Here is an 18,995-nt window from a genome sequence, read left to right on the forward strand (position 1 = left end):
GCCTGCAGTGGTTTGTTATGGCTGGGATGCATGGAGCATTACCAGTGCTGCATTTTAATAACAATCTCAGTCCAGGAGATTGGAAATTGGAGTCTAAACATAGCCCCAAAGAAGGATGAAAAGGGAAGTCAAGAGGGACTTTGAAATAGTGTTAAACATGCAGGAGTGCTGTAGCTGCGGTTCCCCTTAACCGCAGAAAATAAGCAAGCTGCAGACCGTGCTCTGGGGATTGACAGACAGACAGCTGTACGAGGGAATGTTACATTTATACAGCACTTTTCATCCTGGGATCAAAAAGCACTTTAAAAACTCCGTGCAACTGAGCAAAATGCGGCCACTGAAGTCAACCGCCCCTGAGGCGCGATGCAGCCGCTGGTTGCCCCAGCCCAGCACGTGTTATCAGCCGGTTCCTCTGCCCATTTTTAATTTAAGTTTAATTATAGGGAAGGATTCAGGCATGAACATTTGGCTTCACTCTTGTCTGACACTGTATTTGGCCCTTCTGACGTCAGTGAAGTCGCTCCTGATTTACACCGGTTTAGGAGGACCTGTAGGTGGCTTTCGTTGCAACCCAAGAAATGGCTGAGATGTGCCCTCTGGCTCAGGGCGGACGATGGCGTTACCCCAACGTTGTTCTTCAGGGGGCAGCCTGGGGCAGAGGTGACCCTCGTGGCAGCGTGAGTTTGACCCCAGTGGAGGAAACCAAAGCAGAGCGCTAGGATGGAGGTCTGCTCTGAGCAGATGACCATTGGTGCGGCATTTGTCACATTTGGCACATCACCGCTCCAGCAAAACCACATGTAGCTCAAGAGCCGTAACTGCTCCGATGCGGCAGCGTTCCCCACCCACTTCTCCCCGGTGCAAAGTACGACACGGGGGCAGGGCGGAGGAGAACCATGCCCCCAGTTTGGCTGCGTTTAAAAAACTGCACATAGTAGAGCCATGGCTCTTCTGCCTGCTTAATGAAAAGGATGGGTGTGATGGGAAGCGGAGCTGGAGGACTGGAAACTGCTCCCAGCTTGATGGCAATGGAGCATGAGTGGGGCATGATTTGCTTAGGAGACCTCAACCTGAAAAAGGAAGCAACAGAAAGGAGCATGTAAGCTCGAACTGGCCCCATCGCCCAGCTCATCCTTTTTGTCTTGTGTAGGATCGCTTCACCCTCCCTCTGCCATCCCACCCTCCCCTTGCCCAGCTGGGGACTCTGCGTCTTCAGCTTCTGCTGTTTCTCGCCTGCTTGCAGGTACAACTCTTTCCTGCTACCTCTTCCCGTAATCCCTGCCAAGTGCCGCGTTTCCTGCCCCCTGCCAGGAGGTTTCCTAGGGGCTTCCTTTTGTGCTTAAGCACCTTGCAGTCAGGAACCCTACAGCAATGCAGTTTCATTATCTGCATGCCAAATCCATCAATGAGCAGATCTCCAAGGTGAAATAAAAACATGCATTACAAATGAAATGCTCTATTGCTCTCCTTTGCCTCCCACCATCACCGGAGATCTCTGTGGTTAGTGTGCAAGACAGCTTTTTCCTACTAATTAACATTTAAAAGTGTTCCTCTCTTACCCTGCCACCATGACACAGGGGCTGCTATAGCCCAGGTTGTTCCTTGAAATAATTCATCACTTGAGAAACATCAGAGGGCTCATTGTAATCCCACAGACCCATCCTAAAACTAAATCCCTCCTCCTGCATCTGATGCGATAGTCTCTGCAAAAACTGGCTCAGGACTTTAACTAGATTTAGTTCTTAGAAAACGTCTTTCCAAACAGTGTGTGTCTGATTTTACAAGCAGGATTTTGTTTTTCACATCAGTAAATAGTCTGGGTAAAGAAAACACTCTGTTGTGTCTGTCACTTGTAAAAAATCACTGAATGTACCCGTGTTTCCCGTTTCCTGTTGAAATCCCACCCTTTCTTTGCACAGATCATAGGTAGCTGGCGAGAGATATTGTCCTTTACTTTGCATATTTGCAGTGCTTAGTACGACAAGGGCCTATTTCCTCATAGATTTTCTCTTGTCCTGCAAAACTCGTAAAATATAATCCACCTACGTCTGCAGTTTCCCATACAGGAGCAGAGTAACTTGGGGGACAAAGTGACTTGCAGAATTCCCGTTTGGACCTGTGCCGCAGCTGTCATCTCACGGCGTGCGTTGCAAAAGTGGCCTCATGTCCCTCTGGGCATCGACGTCAGGGGTACATTCACCCTGTCCCCACCCTGGCATCAAGCCTGCAAAATCAGGGAAACCCCATTCGCTCCAACTCACCTTCCATACCCTCAGGATTTCAAACCGTGATGGCAGAGATGCTCCTGTTCTCTCTGCCTGCGGACCCTTGTGGCAGCAATGGACTCTGGAGGTTTTAGCAGTTTTGGTCGGGCCTCTGTCTTTTCCTTCAAGTGATATTTCCACTGCCAGATGGATTTTCAGTGTAATCCAACCATTACCCACCCAAATGCTCCTGCCACAGAGCCTGGTTGTGCTCAGGCTTTCTGCATATGCTTCTCAGGCTCTTGTTAGCAGTCACCAGTGGATTTTGTACTCAGACCTGTGGTTCGTAGGGGGAAAAGCAAAAGAGTGCATCTACTCAGTGACGGCTCAACCTTGGAAGGTGCAGAAAAAGTATTAAATCAATGACTGTTAACCTCTCTGGTCTAAACCAGCAGTTCCTAAACTCTTTTCGCCCAGGGGGTATTGAGCTGACAGCAGGAGCGCTCTGGGGCTGGCTACAGCCATGCGTCCCAGTTGATTTGCCGCAGGACGTGGCATGGGGCTCTGCAGGCAGGACCACGTACCACTCTGAAGGAGTCTTCGTGCCACAGCGTGTGCCAAAGGTAGGGAACCGTCACCTCACAAACAGGGCTGGAAAACAAGCGTCTCTGACACTTGATTGGTATTTTTCAGTCTGGTTGTCGGTCTTGCACTGCTGACCTACAGCAAGATCTCCCTTGAAGACTATTGGAAATAGTCTCGTAAATAGAGGGCGACCCTCTGGGAATGTCCGTCTGGCTCCGCTCAGGCACAGCAAGTCCCACGGCCACTTTCATGGGATGCGTTGCTTGGACCAACAGCCCTCTCTGAGAAGCAGGATGAATTACCCATGGCAAAGCACGGTAATATGACTAGTCCTAATATCTCAGCCCAACTCTAAACTGTGCTTTGGAGATTGTCAGGCTTTTTTTTTTATTCCACATACACCTGACAGCAGCAGGTTGCCACCCTGCAAGCTGGGCACCTACCAAATCCATGTGAAATCCCACTGGGATTATTGCAACCCTCCTTCATCCCGCTCCCTTCGCTCTCTCCCTCCGTCCTTCACACCAGTTTGAGTTTGCAACTCGTGGGCGCCAGCTCTGGGGAATGCTGCCCTGTTTGCAGTTGTTTGGTACCCGTAGACAGGGGCAATGGTGGGGATGAAGCTGCCAAGGCCCGGGGACGCAGAGCAGCACCGTGCTTGTTCTGCAAAGTGGATCTCTCCCGATAAGGACCAGGAAGCCAACGGGTGAGTCACTGCTGGGGCTGGTGTAAAAACTCTTCTACGCTTTGATGTTGCTGGGTGTGTGTTTGGCAACAGAGGAGTGGGAAGCAGGGCGCCCTGCTTTTTTTGCTAACGAGTAAAGATCTGGCTCCAAAACCCTCTCAAGCAGCAAATACCAGGTTGCTCTGCAGCATAAAGTACCAGGAGACACCAGGAGTGAGCACCAGCACTAGCTGCTCTATTAGACTGAGGAGCAGGAGATGTGTGACCCAAAAGCTCCCTTAGTAGGAGGATGTCTTTGCTGGATTATAGTTTCAAAACTGCTATATAAGTGAGGTTTTTTCCAATATAGCCCATTAAAATGACATGGGTTTGGTTCACGGGAGTACAGAGTATTACAAAATGGTTCTTGCCCCTCCAGGGAGTCTTTCTCAATGTGTAACACCAGCGAGCTTTCCTCCCCAGTTTCACCAGTTGTCGTTGGCATTTGTTAGTGGACAGTCATTGCTTGTCTTTAGACCCTGAAAACTAAAAGAGCAAAAAATTTGTTTTTATTTAATAAAAGTAACACTTATCTCTTCTTTAACGTTTGGCTAATTCAAGCAGCTCTGCAAATTCTCTGCCAGCCCAATATTTGGATGTGTAATGTAGCATTTTCTCTCTCTGCATGCTATGTCCTTTTTTATTGAGGTACGTCTTTCACCTAAAATACCTTTCTTCTTTTACCTGCTGTACAAAGCCCTCGGTGGACACCCACTGATAAGAAAGAAGCTAGGATACAGTCCAAGCCACAACGTCCCTCTCTCTAGCTTGCCTGTCTATTCATTTCTTGAGTGCCCATCGCTTTCACATCTACATGTGCTGTATAAGAGCAAAAATCTGGAATCCCCCACCAGGAAATTCCCCACCTTAGCGCACCGGGGAGTCGGGTTTAATCCAAACTAGCCGCATCTGTAAAGATCCTGTTCACGATCTAAGATGCGAAGAGCCAAGTCTTGATCATTACTTTTATCTCTGGGAATGTAAGCCTTGGAGAAAGAATCACAGTTTTGGGAACGGACGATGGCAGAACGGTAAATTACATAATCTCCCGTAAATGGAGCCCGTTCGTAGCCCAATTACCCGTCCCAGCAGCCCCATGCAGTTGATTGCAGGATTATATAAAGGGCTTTTCATTAGTCAGAGAGCCACAAAGGGAGCTCTTTCCAAGTCCTCCTTAGGATTATTTAACCATCGCCCCGGACAAGACCAGCAGAGCATTATTTGGATGTGTCAGAACAAAATCCACCATCCTTTCCTCAAGCACATCCGCTCCACTCAAGCGTCTTCCCAGAGGGGTAGAAGGAGGTGGGTGGTGTGTTTCCTGCACGAGACAGGGTTGTGCCCTGGGGTGGAGGGAGGTCTGCTGTGCCTCTGCCGGGGCGAGGCATCTCCGGGTTGGAGCACCCGGCTACCACCGCCCTGAAACGCTGACGTGGGCTGAACGAGGTCAGTGGAAACCCACCCTGCACCCAAAAAAAGTCCCACAAGCATCAGTGAGCTGGTGGAGCGCCTGTGCTGTCACAGCTAAACAACTGAAGCTGCAGCACATCGCAGATATCCTTCTCTCCCTCCTGCAAACCAGGGACGGACAGGCTTTTCCAATTTTCCCTGACCTGGTATATATAATAAAGACGCAGAGCACTTGTGACAGCGGCACTGTTGCTGCCACACCGGAGAATGTGGCCAAGGAAGCAGGTCCTAATCACGTCCTTATCGCTGCCTGGTAATGTGACCTTAGAGAAGTTGCCTAATATAGCTCGTTCACGTTTCCCTTTCTCCATGGCAGAGATAATAACAGTTCATGGGTGTCGCAGAACTTCATTCATTCACGTTTGTTTCTGGTATCTCAGATTATCAAAGAGCAGTCAGGAGGAAGACTGGCAAAGGACAAGCTCCTATTCGCTTGTCAGTTAGAAACAGTAACCTATTTTAGATTAAAAAAGGAAAAAAAAAAAAATCCTGAGAGTGGTTGTTCCTTGGCTTTTACTGCTGCTCATTTTAAAATCTCCCCCAGCCTCCACCCCGCAATCGCCTGGATGAAATGTTGACCATTTCACAGCGCACCAAATTGGTGTCTTCCCTCCCCTGGCAGGAATGACAATGCAAACAAAAATAGATAATGCATTTAAAAAATCTACAGTGGATCGTCATGGCGATAAATAATTGTAGCATGTTGCCATAGTAACTCTAGCTGTAATAAAGAGAGGCCTATCTGCAGCTTAGCTAAATTTAGTTGTTCCAAACTATTAAAAATATTTTCAAATACTCTGGTAACTCTTTTCAACATTTTCTAGGGTTGGGAAAAAAGAGTTAATCTTCATTCATGCTTTTGTGTTGTCTCCATATTCCAAATACTCTTCGTCACTAAAATAATCAATGCCATCTAATTTAAAAGTCGTCAAGCTGAGGAAATTGCCGAGGATTTTTCCGTTCCCCACCTAGTCGAGCCTTTTCACCTGGAAGTGTAAAATCTGCCTATAGGAGATTTCCATTCTGCCAAGCGTGGTGGGAACCCACCCCGGAGCCCAGGATCCGGCCCCCGGCATGCACTGGTGGGTGCTGGGGAGGTGAGATGGGCGGGCTGCGGGAAAGGGCTTGCGTATGGGAGGGTTTTTTTGGAGGGGAGGGATTCTGGGGGGCTGAGCTAGCCCTCAGCGAGCATGGTTAGCATGAGGCTAACATATGGGGTATCTCCAGTCCCAGACTGGGCTGTGTGTCACTTTCCCAGTTACCTGTCTGCTTTAAAACAAAGCCACGTCTAATGAGATTTAAACACTGCTTGGATGTCCAAAATCCCTGCCTGCCTCAGCTCTCTGCCTGTCTGAATGGGCAGCTACGGCCTGCCTGGAAACCTCCCCTCTGCCAAACGGGCTTTATTTTTCTGGAAGGAAGCCTTAACTCCTGCGATTCCTGATTTTTTTTCAGATTTTGACATAAGATGGTCTCTTCTAGCTATGTCTCACTGGAAGGAGCCATGAAAACACACTGCAGGGGATATTAATTTTATTAATTTTCTTGGTAGTGCTACCTACAGGCTGAAAAAACCCGCGTTACCCCTCAGCTCGCGCGCCGCGTGCCCTTAGCTAAGCACCAGCCCCTGCTTCTGAGCCTCCCCAGCGGAAAGGAGCCTCATGGTTTGTCTTAGAGACAGGGCTTCCAGATTGCAGACTCTCAAAACGCACTGGCTGGCTGTCTGATTTTGCCTTCACGTTTCTGAGCTTATCTGGCTCTACGACAACAAAACTTCCGGAATTGGAGATTTTTCGTGTGAACGCTTGATAACCGGCTCTGTGGTTTTCCAAAAAGCAATCGGCAAAAACACATGTGCCTGAGAGCGACGGCGTGAGGGACGGCGCCTCCTCCCCACCTTCCCCTCCGGGACCCTGCGCTGGAGTTTTGTGCAGGGTCAGGTTGTTGGATTTATCTGAGATTTCTTCACCCCCACGATGGAAAGGTGGTTTCCACCTGTAGTAATGTAGGTTTTTCCTGCAGAGCATGAATTTAAGTTTGATGCCTGCGCTGCCTGCAGAGCAGTGAGGGAACCTGTGCCACGGCCTGGGCTCCATCCCGCGGTGGGGTGGCGGCAGCAGATCCCCTTCCTCATGGATCTCAGACCTGCCGGCTTTCCCAGGACGTCCTTATGTCCACCCCAGGGAGAGTAGGATGAGCCCCTGTTGTCTTGCCTAAATTTTCTAAGGCAGACAGGCTAAAGGACACCCTTTTAATAAACTCAAGTTGCAAAATAATTTACTGAACATTTTCTCATAGCTATTTCTTTTGCTATCAGCCCGTGACAGCGTCTTAATGGCACAATGAATTATAGCTGCTGGAGGATGGGGTAACACGTTAATAGCCCTCTTCCACGAGCAAAGCTATGTTTCTAAAAGGCACTTTTTAGCTAGTATAATGTTCTGTGTCTGAAAAGAAACAAAAGAAAGTCGTTTTATTGTTTTCTCCTTGAAAAGAGACTGCAGCCTATGGCTCACAAACAACATGGCATAAAAACAGAACGTACAGCTCCGCAGGCAGAAATACCTAAACTCCAAATAACCGCATGATTTAGGGAAAAAGAAACTATCCCTTCTTGCTCTGATGCAAAACCAGAGGAAAGCATTTGGTGTGCTCTTTAACACATCAGTGCCTGTTTTATGGAAGTTTTACTCTCCGCGTGCCCTAAAAATCTATTGAAGTCAAGGAGAGGGCAGGAAACGCAGCCACAAGCTCAAGGTAGGGAGAAGAGCCGGGTGATTACAGTGCTGAACGCAGTCTCAGAGGTCTGCTCAACCTTTATCTTGGACTTTTAGTAGGACCTTGGGGAAAATCACCTGCAAATGTTCTGCTGCTGCTGTTTTCAAGCTGCAAAACAAGACTAATGCATTTACTTCTCACCCTTTGATCTGACTGGGAAGCTCTTCGCAGCAAGGGATCGTGTTTTGCTGGTGCATTTGCTCATCACCCAGCGCATCGCAGCTCAAACTTCAGCTGAGCCTTGAACACACTGATAAGGTACAATTAATGATAACTCTCTAGTCCGGCTTTCCTTTAGCTAGACAGCAGCATTGCTCTACCTGTTAGGTTCCTGCTTACCTACAGCTCCAAATAGCCATGGTGTAATCAATGGGGGGATGCTCTGAGTGCTTGTTTGAAGGTTCCCACTGACAAATAGCAAAATCTACTGTTGCACTGGACAGTCCTGGGTTTTGAGCCTTCGCTCCTCAGCAGATGTTGCCGGTTCCCACGTGCCTGCAGCCCCGGGTGAGCTCCCTGGCAATGGAGGCTGCATCCCTCCCAACGTGAGCTTTGTGTTGTCGCTTCCTCCTGTTTTTCTTTCCGTGCTGCCCTGTCGTGCTCGTGTGCGACGGTGACATCCCAGCCGGCGACGTCCCACCCTCCCCGTGGCGCTGGCAGGAGCTCCCTGGGGCTGGACCACAAAACCCCTACGCGGCTGCGAGGGAGGGGAAAGGGATGCGGTGCCTTTTCCTTGGGGTGATTTCAAGTTTTAGGAAGAGACCAGAACGTGGCACAAGGATGTAAAGGCTCTGCCCTCGACAGGGCAAGAAAATCTGTTATTGTGAGAATCGTTGGGGATGATACAATGAAACCCACCTGCAATGTGGGCAAGGCAAAGGCTCGCGGCTCCCTCCTGGCTCAGCCTCCGCACCGCAGGATTCCCGACGCCCTCATTTACATTTAAAACTATGAAGAAGAGAGCATAATCCTGTCTCATTCATGGTCTGTTGTGAACTGATATTTTGGATACCGGGTCTAAATTAGGTTTTAAAAATAGACCAGTGGTCTTTTTTTTTTTTTTTCTTGTTATAAACAGAAATTATTATCTCATGGAAACATTTAACCTCAGATGGAACCTCATCTAATTTTTGCTGTGTTTATTATAGCCTGTGAAATATGAATGAGCATCACTGATATAACTCTATATGATTATTGAGCTGTGATGGGCCAGCTGGGAAAGACTCAGCTGTCTGGATAAAGAACCAAAAGTTCTGATATCGTGCTGATCTTTATTTGAATGATCCCAACCTCTGAGGCAGAGAACATTGGCTCAGAAAGCTCTGGGAATTGTCATTTCTCATCGAGTTTTATTGTTTCTGACCCTGGTTGTGGCTGCAATCGTGAAACACAGGAGTCAATGGGAAAAATGCATATCAGATTGAAAAGTTACTAATTTATTTGCAAAAAAAAAGTGAATTAAAAAACATTAGTTTTACACTTTTACTTGGGCTTTTTTCAGATGATTAAAATGTGTGTAATGGAGAATATTATTATTCATTTTTCCCATTTTAATGCAAGCCTGAATAATGTATGCAACTACATAATATATAATTATTATAATATAATAAATACAATATATAATAAACATATGTAATATATATAACAAAACTGTGATGGGAAAATTTTGACTGATTCTACAGAAAAGTCTGATTTTGTTTTAATTTCATTTGAGCTAGTAGTTTTGCCACCACAAATTTAAAATCAATATAATAGTTTAAGGAAATCTTACCAATCCTGCAAACAGTTCCTGAAAACCACTGTGATTTATTTAGGTTGGGGAATTCAGGGATTATCGTTTTGGCTCTGAGTCTGTACAACTTCTGGGACACTGGCATCACATTTCATAGCTGGGTTTTCCAGACGTTATTCTAATAATCCTAATGATGGCTCTTAATGCCATGTAAGGACTGCACGCAGTATCAGAAGGGAAGTTTTTAAGACTCCTCACTTACACATACAACTCAATTTATGCAATTAAAAAAAAGGTATGCTAATAAATCTATACAGACTAAGTCTACCAAATCTGCCTTTATTTTTTGAAGCGGAACAGCCATACGCTTTGCCATAGGATCGACTTCTCGGGGGGCAGCAGGCACGAGAGCCACGACTGCACTTTAACAACTGGTATTTTGGTTACTCCTTGTAACACATGTTCATAATAACTCAGATTTTTTTATCGTGGCCCTGGTGACTGGTTACCCGTGTGATGGATACAGAGGGCCAGCATTCGTGCTTCTTAAAAACTGCTCACTGTCACTGAATTGACTGGCGCTGGAGACCTTTAAAAGCAAGTAACTGGGACATCTTTTCTTGTAAATTAAAACCAGGGTGCAGAATGAATTAAAAGTCCGACACCAGGAGAGTATTTTACACATACTGAAATCTGACCAAGTTCCCAAAACGGAGGTTTAAACTGTGTTTAGCCCACAGCCTCCACCCTCCCACCCCCAACAGCCCGCGCAGCATCAAGGTAACCGTCAGCAGCGTCCCCACCGCCACTGCGCAGGGTGAAAACGCATCGGGAGCGGACGCTGGTTGGAAATTTGGAGGCTGAACGCAGCGGAAAGCTCTGGGCTTTAAAAAAAAAAAAAAAAAGGGAGGAGGACAAGTTCAAGGGAATTAAAGATGATCAGAAAGTCACTTTTACAAGTTGGATTCCTGTTAAGTAAATAGCCGTGTCTCTTTCCTCCAGAGATTTCACACAAATACAACTCCACTGGGTGCAGCAGAGTTACCCCCGATTTACTCTTGTAGTACTGGGGTGGAAATCAGATCTATCACAAAGCAAAGCCTGGCGCCCATTTTCGGATAAATTCCTGTTACACTCAATGGAAAACGTACTCCGTGGACAGTTCAGGTACGGGACCGTTTTTTACAAATCCTCTGCAGAAATCTATTGGAAAATTTAATACGTTTAATTCCACTTGCTGGTTATTCCCTTAAAAATTCTAAACTGGAAAAACCTATTATTTTTCTAGAGGAAACAAAGAAAACACCAAAATACTCTGTTAGTCTGAAAAAAGAATTACCTGTACAGTTCTCTGTTCAATTGACTGGTGTATCATTTGTAAAGTGGTTTAACTATAGCAATTGATGGTGGTCTAGATAAGTTTTACATTAAATCTGTGCTTAAAAATAATTTAATTTTAAAAAGAAAAGATGAAAATAGTTGGTGAGGAACTAGTTACAATTAATGGCTCCATTAAACGGACAGACAAATATTTCTATTGAAAATGGCAAAGCTGTTCTGAAGAATAAATCAAATATTGCAAATAGAAGACCAGTTCTATCGTTCTCTTTCCATTAAAGTTTTCATACTTTTACATATGATACTTTTGGGGTAGAAATAAGTGTTACTTAATTTCAGCAACGCAATAAAAAAAGTTTAATTTCATATGTGGGCAAGGTTTTTTAATATGGAAATAACTAAATAAAATTCTGGGTTTTTTCTTTTCAAACAAGAAAATAAGTGAATAATCAAAAGTACTTCTAAGAGCTACATATGATGAAAACAGAGATAATTCTGTGGGATATTCTTATTATTAGTTATGTTATTTAATAATTTTATTACTTTTTAGGAGTCCAGCATTTAATTTTTGAGTGATATATTCTCTTATAAGTCTCTGCTTAGCTAAACAGAGATTAATTTATATTCTGCAATAAAATGTTATCTAATATCTTGGGGTTTTTTATTGTCTATTCAAAACCACCCAGAAATGAAAAATCGTTCAGTGCCTTGTGTTCATTTAATTAACAAAGCATATAATTTAAAATATATGCAGGGCCTGAATTCCCTTTCTAGGTTCCCAGATATCCAATACTCATGATTACTTTGAAGTAATAATAATAAAAAAAATTTGCCATTAAGCCATTTAGACGCAGCATCTCCCTATGACTGAAATAACGTAAGTGCCCGTGGGGTGCCATGGGGAGGGGAGCCGCCCGGTGAGGTGACAGTCCCCCAGGTTTCTTGGGGGAGTCTCCAATGCCTTTTTCCTCCTGGCATCTTGAATCTTCATTGATATAATCCCATATTGCCGCGTGGGAGGTGCAAGTTTTGCCCTCTCTCTAGAGAGGCCACCATTGTGGTATCAGGGCGTTAAAAAAAGCCTGTTAAGGAATAGGGCTGATAAGCCATGCCTGGGGCAGGTGGTATGTTGTGATCCATGGTCTTGTCAGGGCGAAATAACCACGCTTACAAGGAGAGAGAGAACATAGGTGCAAATTAGGAGGTCGGAGAGCGTCACGAAGACCTTGCTGGAAAGGACAAACTGCTCCCAGTGGCGTTGGGCTCCGCTTTTGGAAATGGGATCCCCATGGGGAAGGACGATGCCGGGCAAAGCCGTGTCCCACACGCTCTGGGTGCTCACGAGGGAGCAACTATTCTGTGTCGGGGATGTGTCGGGAGTTTCCGTCCTGGGTCCCCTGGACCATCGCCCACGGTGCGGCGCAGTTCGGCAGGATCAAGAAGTCACCGTTGCCTCTCCAGTGAGTGGGGAAGAGCATCGCAGTTTTCACCCACAGATAAAACAGAAAAGGGTTAACGATGAGAAGTGTGTGTTTGACTCTTACTGTCCTTAGAGCTACAAAAAAAAAAAAAGGTAAAAAAAGAGCCTTTAAGAGCAATTTAATGCTGCTCAGAGATGCCAGGCTCTTCTGGCTTAACCAGGGAGAGGTTGAGCATGTTTTGAGAAAGAATAAAGGTAAAGGAATAAATTTAAAGCACCCAAATGGTGTGCAACTGGTCTGCACTGGGTTAATATTATACCTTTAATTTTCTGAGCACTCCAAGCTGTAGAGGTGAGTGATGTTTTGAGAGGCAGAATTGAGAGAGCACATTAGAGGGCATAGAGTTGGCGCTCAGGAAAAATTCTTTCCACCCCAACCAACTTCCATTCACACCAGAAGACAGCCAGAGCTGCTTTTAACGTGCACTGCACTTCCCGGGCTCCTGGAAAGTTGCCAGCATTTGTCTTGATGTCAAAAAGTGTGAGTGCTTTGTCGTGAAAATAATGTAGGAAGTGATCCAGCCAAAGTAAAATACAAAAAGAGAGAATGGTTTTTAAATTTCCAATTTTTTTTTCATCAGCCCAACGCAAAAAACTTTCAGAAACAGCCCAGCTTGCGTCATCCCAAGAAATGGCTCCAGATGAAAGAGAAGATCTGCGCTGTAACAAAGCGTAAGTTCTGGCTGATGGTATCTATATGAAAGAGGTGAGAAGGACACAGGGAGTGAGCTGCTACTCTGCAGCAAGTGAAAAGTAGTTTATTGCTGATCCACAAATTTAATTTGGGAGGATCCTTTGCAGACTCGGTGTAAGTCTCAGATGCGGAGGGAACCTGCTTTCCAGTAGTGTCAGTACAATTATGCATAACACAACGCTGATTGCCCAGTATTTAAACATTTTGTTGATGGTCTTTTAATTAACCAGGAGAAGGTGGCTGGAGCCCAGCGTGGAGGCTGGGCTGCCCCAGGCTTTGAGTCCTGGGCTCTTCCCTCGATTTGCCAAGCACTTAAGCATTTGCTGACTTGGGGTTAAGAAAGGTGGAGGCACCGAAAGAGCCTTATTGACTCATGATATTTTCCAGCCTGGCTTGTTTGTTTTCATTGTGCACACAAGTCCTATTTACCTTGATCAAAGATGGCAAAATCAACAACAACACTATGCAGACAGGGACTTGCAAAATTCCTACCGAAGGCACGACTGTGCCCAGACCTGTAGCTCCTGCTCTTCCCCCCATCCTCTTTCTTTCTGCCATTGCACATCGTTTCTGCCTTACCCAACCCGTACTGCGCCCTGTCTGCCAGGAAGCACCCCCAGCCTCGAGTTGCTTTTCTCAAGAGCGGCAAAATGAAATCCCAGTTTCCCTAGCAGGACCGGCAGCAGGGGATGGGAGGACGGAGGCGCACAGGCACCGCAAGCTCCTCTTGCCCTGCGCACGGCGGGGCTGCCGTACCCGCTCTTGCGCATCCCTCTGGACACGGCAGCCACCATCCGATTTTCAGCCCTGCACTAATCCCTCCTTGTCATGATTTTTGGAAAGATGTGGCCACTTGAGTGTATTCCCCACAAACGGGCTTCCCCGGCGGAGAAGAGAGATGTGCAGCCTGCATTCACTCTGTTCGGGTCTGCTCAGCTTGGGAGGGTTAGGGAGAAGCAGAAAAACAATTAGGACGGTCCTGAAATTCTCCGAGCTTACAGGAGGCCCCGAGCGAGTTTCTGCAGAGCCCCAGAGCACAACCCCTTCTGTTCCAGCGGGAACAGCACCAGTGAGATTAAGACCTTCTGTCTGCTCCAGCCTCTGGAAAGCTTCTGAATATGCACTCCTCAGAGGAGCCATTGCAGACATCCAGAGCGTGCCGTAACACCAGAATTAAAACTGGAGAGTTATGCAAAATCCATCTGCAGTTTACCGGCGTGATGCAATGGTCCAGCCTCAAGCAGCTCTTGCACAGGTTTTTGTAGTAGTTGCAATACCAAGGACCCAACCTTAAGCAACGTAAGGGGGCCTCAAGCAGCCCCGTCAGCCCTCAGAAATGAGACAAAAGGCATCAGAAATGCTGTTTTCTTTTAGAATTTCTTTGCTCCCTAGGTCCGATTTTAATTGTTTAAATTTAAAAGGCCAACTAATTCTTTAGTTTAGGATTCTTCTGTCCAGTTGAATCCTGCGGCAGCTTCTCTATCTGATCACAAAGGCAATTCTGTACGGCAAAGCCACTGAAGAAAATTTTGCTCACGCTAAGGAAGACTTTGTCAACAGGATTCCCACCTGTGGTCTTGTCTCAAGACTTTACAACTCCAAATAACGTGAAGAAGCCACTCTTTCTGAGTGATCCCCATGAACACCCTACACCTTTCATTTCCTCCTCCCTCAGCACCCCAGCTTGGAAGATTTTATCAGACAATAATTCCACATATCAAAGCAAAACAAAGGAACCAAGGCAAAGCCCGCTGGCACCAGCACAGGTAGCCAAGGTGGAGATAGCCCGCACCCGGAGAAATCTGCTTCACGATTTGGTGGTACGGTGCAGTAAATTGGTGTAAAATAAACAGCGTCTATTTATAGCGGAGCAGAGCCTGCCTGCAGGCATTGCAGCTGGTTTTTTTTTTTTTTCCTCTCCTTGCTCTGGATGAATGAGGGTTTTTCAATGAGGATCCAGGTTTCTCGAAGCAAAGTCCACCCCACCTCTTGGCGTGAACCCCCAGACAGTCCATATGTCATGGGCAAAATATGCGGCGCCCTAAAAACCGGAGTGGAGTCTCACCCGGGTGGGATCGGGACCTGGAGGGAGACCCATGGGTGCTGGGCACCACGGGCAGCCCTAGGGCAAGGAGCTGGGCAAAGTCACCCAGGTGGTTCCCACCACCAACCCCCTGGCACCCCATGGAGCTGGGCGGCACTGGGTGCCCCTTGGCAGCCCCCCGAGCCATCCCCGACCCGCCGAGGGCCAGCCCTGGGTGGGTGGCTTGGCCTTGGCTTTTAGTGCCCCAAAATTAAGCCCGGCTCTCCTAACTCTGAGGTTACGCGCCCCGACACACACACACACACACACACACACGCAAAATGATTTCCATGCTTCCACGGCTCCCATCGGATGTGGGTGGTCCCGGCGAGAGGAATGCGAGCGATGGGATTCACGTATCATCTCGCTGCCGCTCAGCGCAGCGCCGGAGACCTCCGGGGATTTTTCTGTAGGCGATTGACCCGGGGAGCATCCGAGCTCCGGCGCGTTTTCCACGCACCTCTGATCACAACCACAAAGAAGAAATTGATTTCTCCCAATGTAAATGTCCCTAAAATGACAAAAGGTTTTTTTTTGCCGCCTCCACAACAGCAAAAAAGGCGGAAAGAATAAAGTGTCGCTAAACCTCCCCGGTGCCTCACCGCGACACAGATTTACATCTCTGAGTCAGATCTTTGCAGCTCCCTGCATATGGTCCGCATGATATGCAGTTCCTGGCGAGTGACTCACTCAACACCAATATAAAGAAATCGTTTCAGACCGAGCAAGCAAACAACCCGAGTTTGGCCATCTCAGGCTCCCAGGGACGGGGGACGCAGCCTGACCTGGCCGAGCCCGGCTCGGCTCTCGCGGGGGTGAACCGGGAGCGGCTCCACCGGAGTCCTGTCACATTTTTTTAAAAGCTTCTTAAAATTGCTTTTCTGTCTGATTCTTGCTGTGGTCGAAAATAACATCTATGAAAATTGAAAGAGATAGGAAGAATGGTTTTCTCTCTTTCTTTCCAGGTTGTTTACTTGGTTCATTCGGTGATATCACTTTGCGGACAAGGTATTTGGTTTCAGTGTTTCCACTGTGCGGTCACTTAGGTAGTTTCCTTTTGTTCTTCATGTGGGTTTTTTTTTCATAATGATGTAAAGAGAGCGAGAGGAAAAACCTTTTAAAATATGATGGTTAAAGCCACAAAAACTGGCAGGTGGACTCACACGTGTCAATTCACAGAAACCAAATCCAATCAGCTACTCATTAATAAAAGAAGAATTTATTGTGGAATTGGTTAAATTCCCAATGGACATTATGCTAGATGAGCTCACAGTCAGATCTGTGGTGTCAAGTTTGCATGACATTTAGTTTGCATTTTGATTTTTTTGGGTAGTTTTAAAATTTTAAAATCACTTTAAATACATTGAGCAACAATTCAGCTGGCATTATAGAGGAAAAAAATCATGGTAGGGAAAATTGCTGAAATTACATCACCTAGAATTTTTCACAAAGATGGTTATCAGAAGCCCCATAGAAACATTACTCTCAATTTTGTGGACTGAGCTGTTTGCCAGCACTTTTCCCTCTGTACATTCAGAATTCAGAACTGGAAATACTTCTTCTCTGTAACTGAGCAAACAGACTTAAAAAAATCTCAGGAATCCTAGAATTTATTCAAATAGCTATCTTTAACCTCTGTTCTTTTTATTTAAAATAGTAATATGAAATTCAAAGCCATTTAATTAATTGGAAATTGTTACACTTAAGCGTGTGCAAAAGAATGAACAAAAGGGATGCTACAGCCATTAAATAATCAAATAGCAATACCATTAAGTAAGTAATTAGTATGTGCAATAAATGGCTAGACTGTGTTAATGAGATCTCTCGTATATCCTAAGTCAGGTCTGATCTTTTGCCCAGGAAAGATCGCCTAGTGTTGTTGATTCTCTGTTGAGGGATGAGAACACTTCCTTTCCTTTTCCAGGATATCTCCTACATGCACAACATCTTCTGTCCAGCCTCAAGTACCAGCATTTGTGTTCTCAGCAGTCCTTTGCCTAGGAAAGACTTCCAGAAAGTTCCTGGGAATTCTGACTGGGGAGAAAATCAAGATCCTTTTTCCCTTAGAGTATTCAGGGATGAAGCACTACCCTATTCCCTGATAGCATAGCTGGTGGGCACGTGATTTTTGTGTTCAAGTACCGAGGCATTGACTTGTAGTGAAGAAGGATGCAGCTCAGAACATACTCACCTGATGGCTCTTCCATAGCCGTATGTAGGAGGATCTGGGGGAGTAACGGGTGCTGACATAAGCAAGTGTGATAGGTTAGGTGAATAAAAGAACAGAAAAAAAGAGCCAAAAAGCACAAGCCTATTTTGACCATAGATAAGGTCTGTGGAAGAATTCATGGCAGTGTTGAGAGAAGGATGCTTCAAACGGTACCCAGGCGATATGGTCCTGAAACCTCCTTAGACACGTTGCCTTGTGCTGGTATTACCCTGAGCTGCAGCAGCGCCTCGGCGTGCCTTGGCTCCTGTACAGATAAGTACACCCCTAAAGCCCCAGAGCAGGAAAATAAAACCTAGAGAGTATGAACAAGGGCAGAAGAAGTGTCTTAGCCAAGGTTGCCAAAGAGGTCAAAAGCAAGCTTAGAAGTAAAACCCAGGACTTTGAAATCCTCCTGTGGAGATGGTTCCTTGGACCACGCTGCTTTTCACATGAGCAACCCCACAGACAGAAGAAATGACAATTTTCCTGTTAAGGACCTTGGACCCCTCAATTATGCAGGCACAGCTGCCGTAGAATCAGGCTGAACAACTCCTTTTCTGCTCACCAGCAAAAAAAGCCCCCCAGGAAAAGAGATTCAAGAGCGACCCAACTCCTTTTACAAATTATTTCCTGATCTTGACTGCCTACAGTCTACCACCCTGGCTCTGGAAAAGTTAATCCAGGCTATGCACATTCCTGGGAGTGGATCCCACCAGACAATGTAACACTCTAATTAGGTAGTACCAAGGCAACTGTTTACAAGTCTCTTCCAAATGCCTCCCTTGCGTTTGCACCCTCCTACTACAACAGCAATATTTAGTAGAAATGTCCTAGGTATAATTCTCCTGGGGCTTATTCAAATGTCAGTCAGCTCAACAGAAGTACAGTGTGAAAACGGATGAAAACAAAAGAGGATGAGTTTCTGTCTTTCTTGGGAAGCAGCGTGTTTGTCAGAAGGTTTCGGATGCATTAGTGAATGTTCTCCAGTAGGGGTTGCCAGCAATAAAACATGAGCCCACTGTGCAAAGGGCTGCCCTGAAGCCTGTAGTTCATTGCCCAGGCCATTTTCACAGCGAAAATTCATCCGATAGCCTGTGGCTCTGGTGGGACAGAAGTCCCCGCATCCCTGTGCCACCAGTCCCTTCCAAAAACAACAGCAGCTCCCCCGGGGGGTACCTTGGCTGCTCGGTTGCAGCAAGGCATAAGAGAGGATGGGAAAACACAGCCGCCCTCATTAATGTTTCCCCTGCAGCCATAACGTAGCGGCGTTTCTTGCTCTTGGAGGGGAAACGGGTTCTGCTGAGCTGGGGTTGAAATGAAGCAGAAGATCTGATGGCTGAGCTGCTTGGGGGACACTGCGAGTGCTCCTGTCACCGCACATCCCGGCAAGGAGGAGTCGGCTAGTGATGGAGAGACATAAAAATTGTGCTACGGGAGGTTCAGAGCATGATAGATGAGGTTCTGCTGTGGCTGTCTGCAATATTGTCCTTTTCATCCACCTCACACCATATGCTCTTGGCAAAATAGCTATAATATAAAGGAATCACTTCACTCCATTGAAATGCAGCTGCGTTAGACTACTCAGCTGTAATCAATGAGAGAAAAATACTCGGTGCCTTTTAAGCTGAAAGGGGAATTTACGGAGGCATAATGAAATTATTCAGTGTGAATTCAGCTGGGCTGCAAGAATGGGCAAAA

Source organism: Calonectris borealis, chromosome 11 (assembly GCF_964195595.1).
Source record: "Calonectris borealis chromosome 11, bCalBor7.hap1.2, whole genome shotgun sequence".
Taxonomy (NCBI): Eukaryota; Metazoa; Chordata; class Aves; order Procellariiformes; family Procellariidae; genus Calonectris; species Calonectris borealis.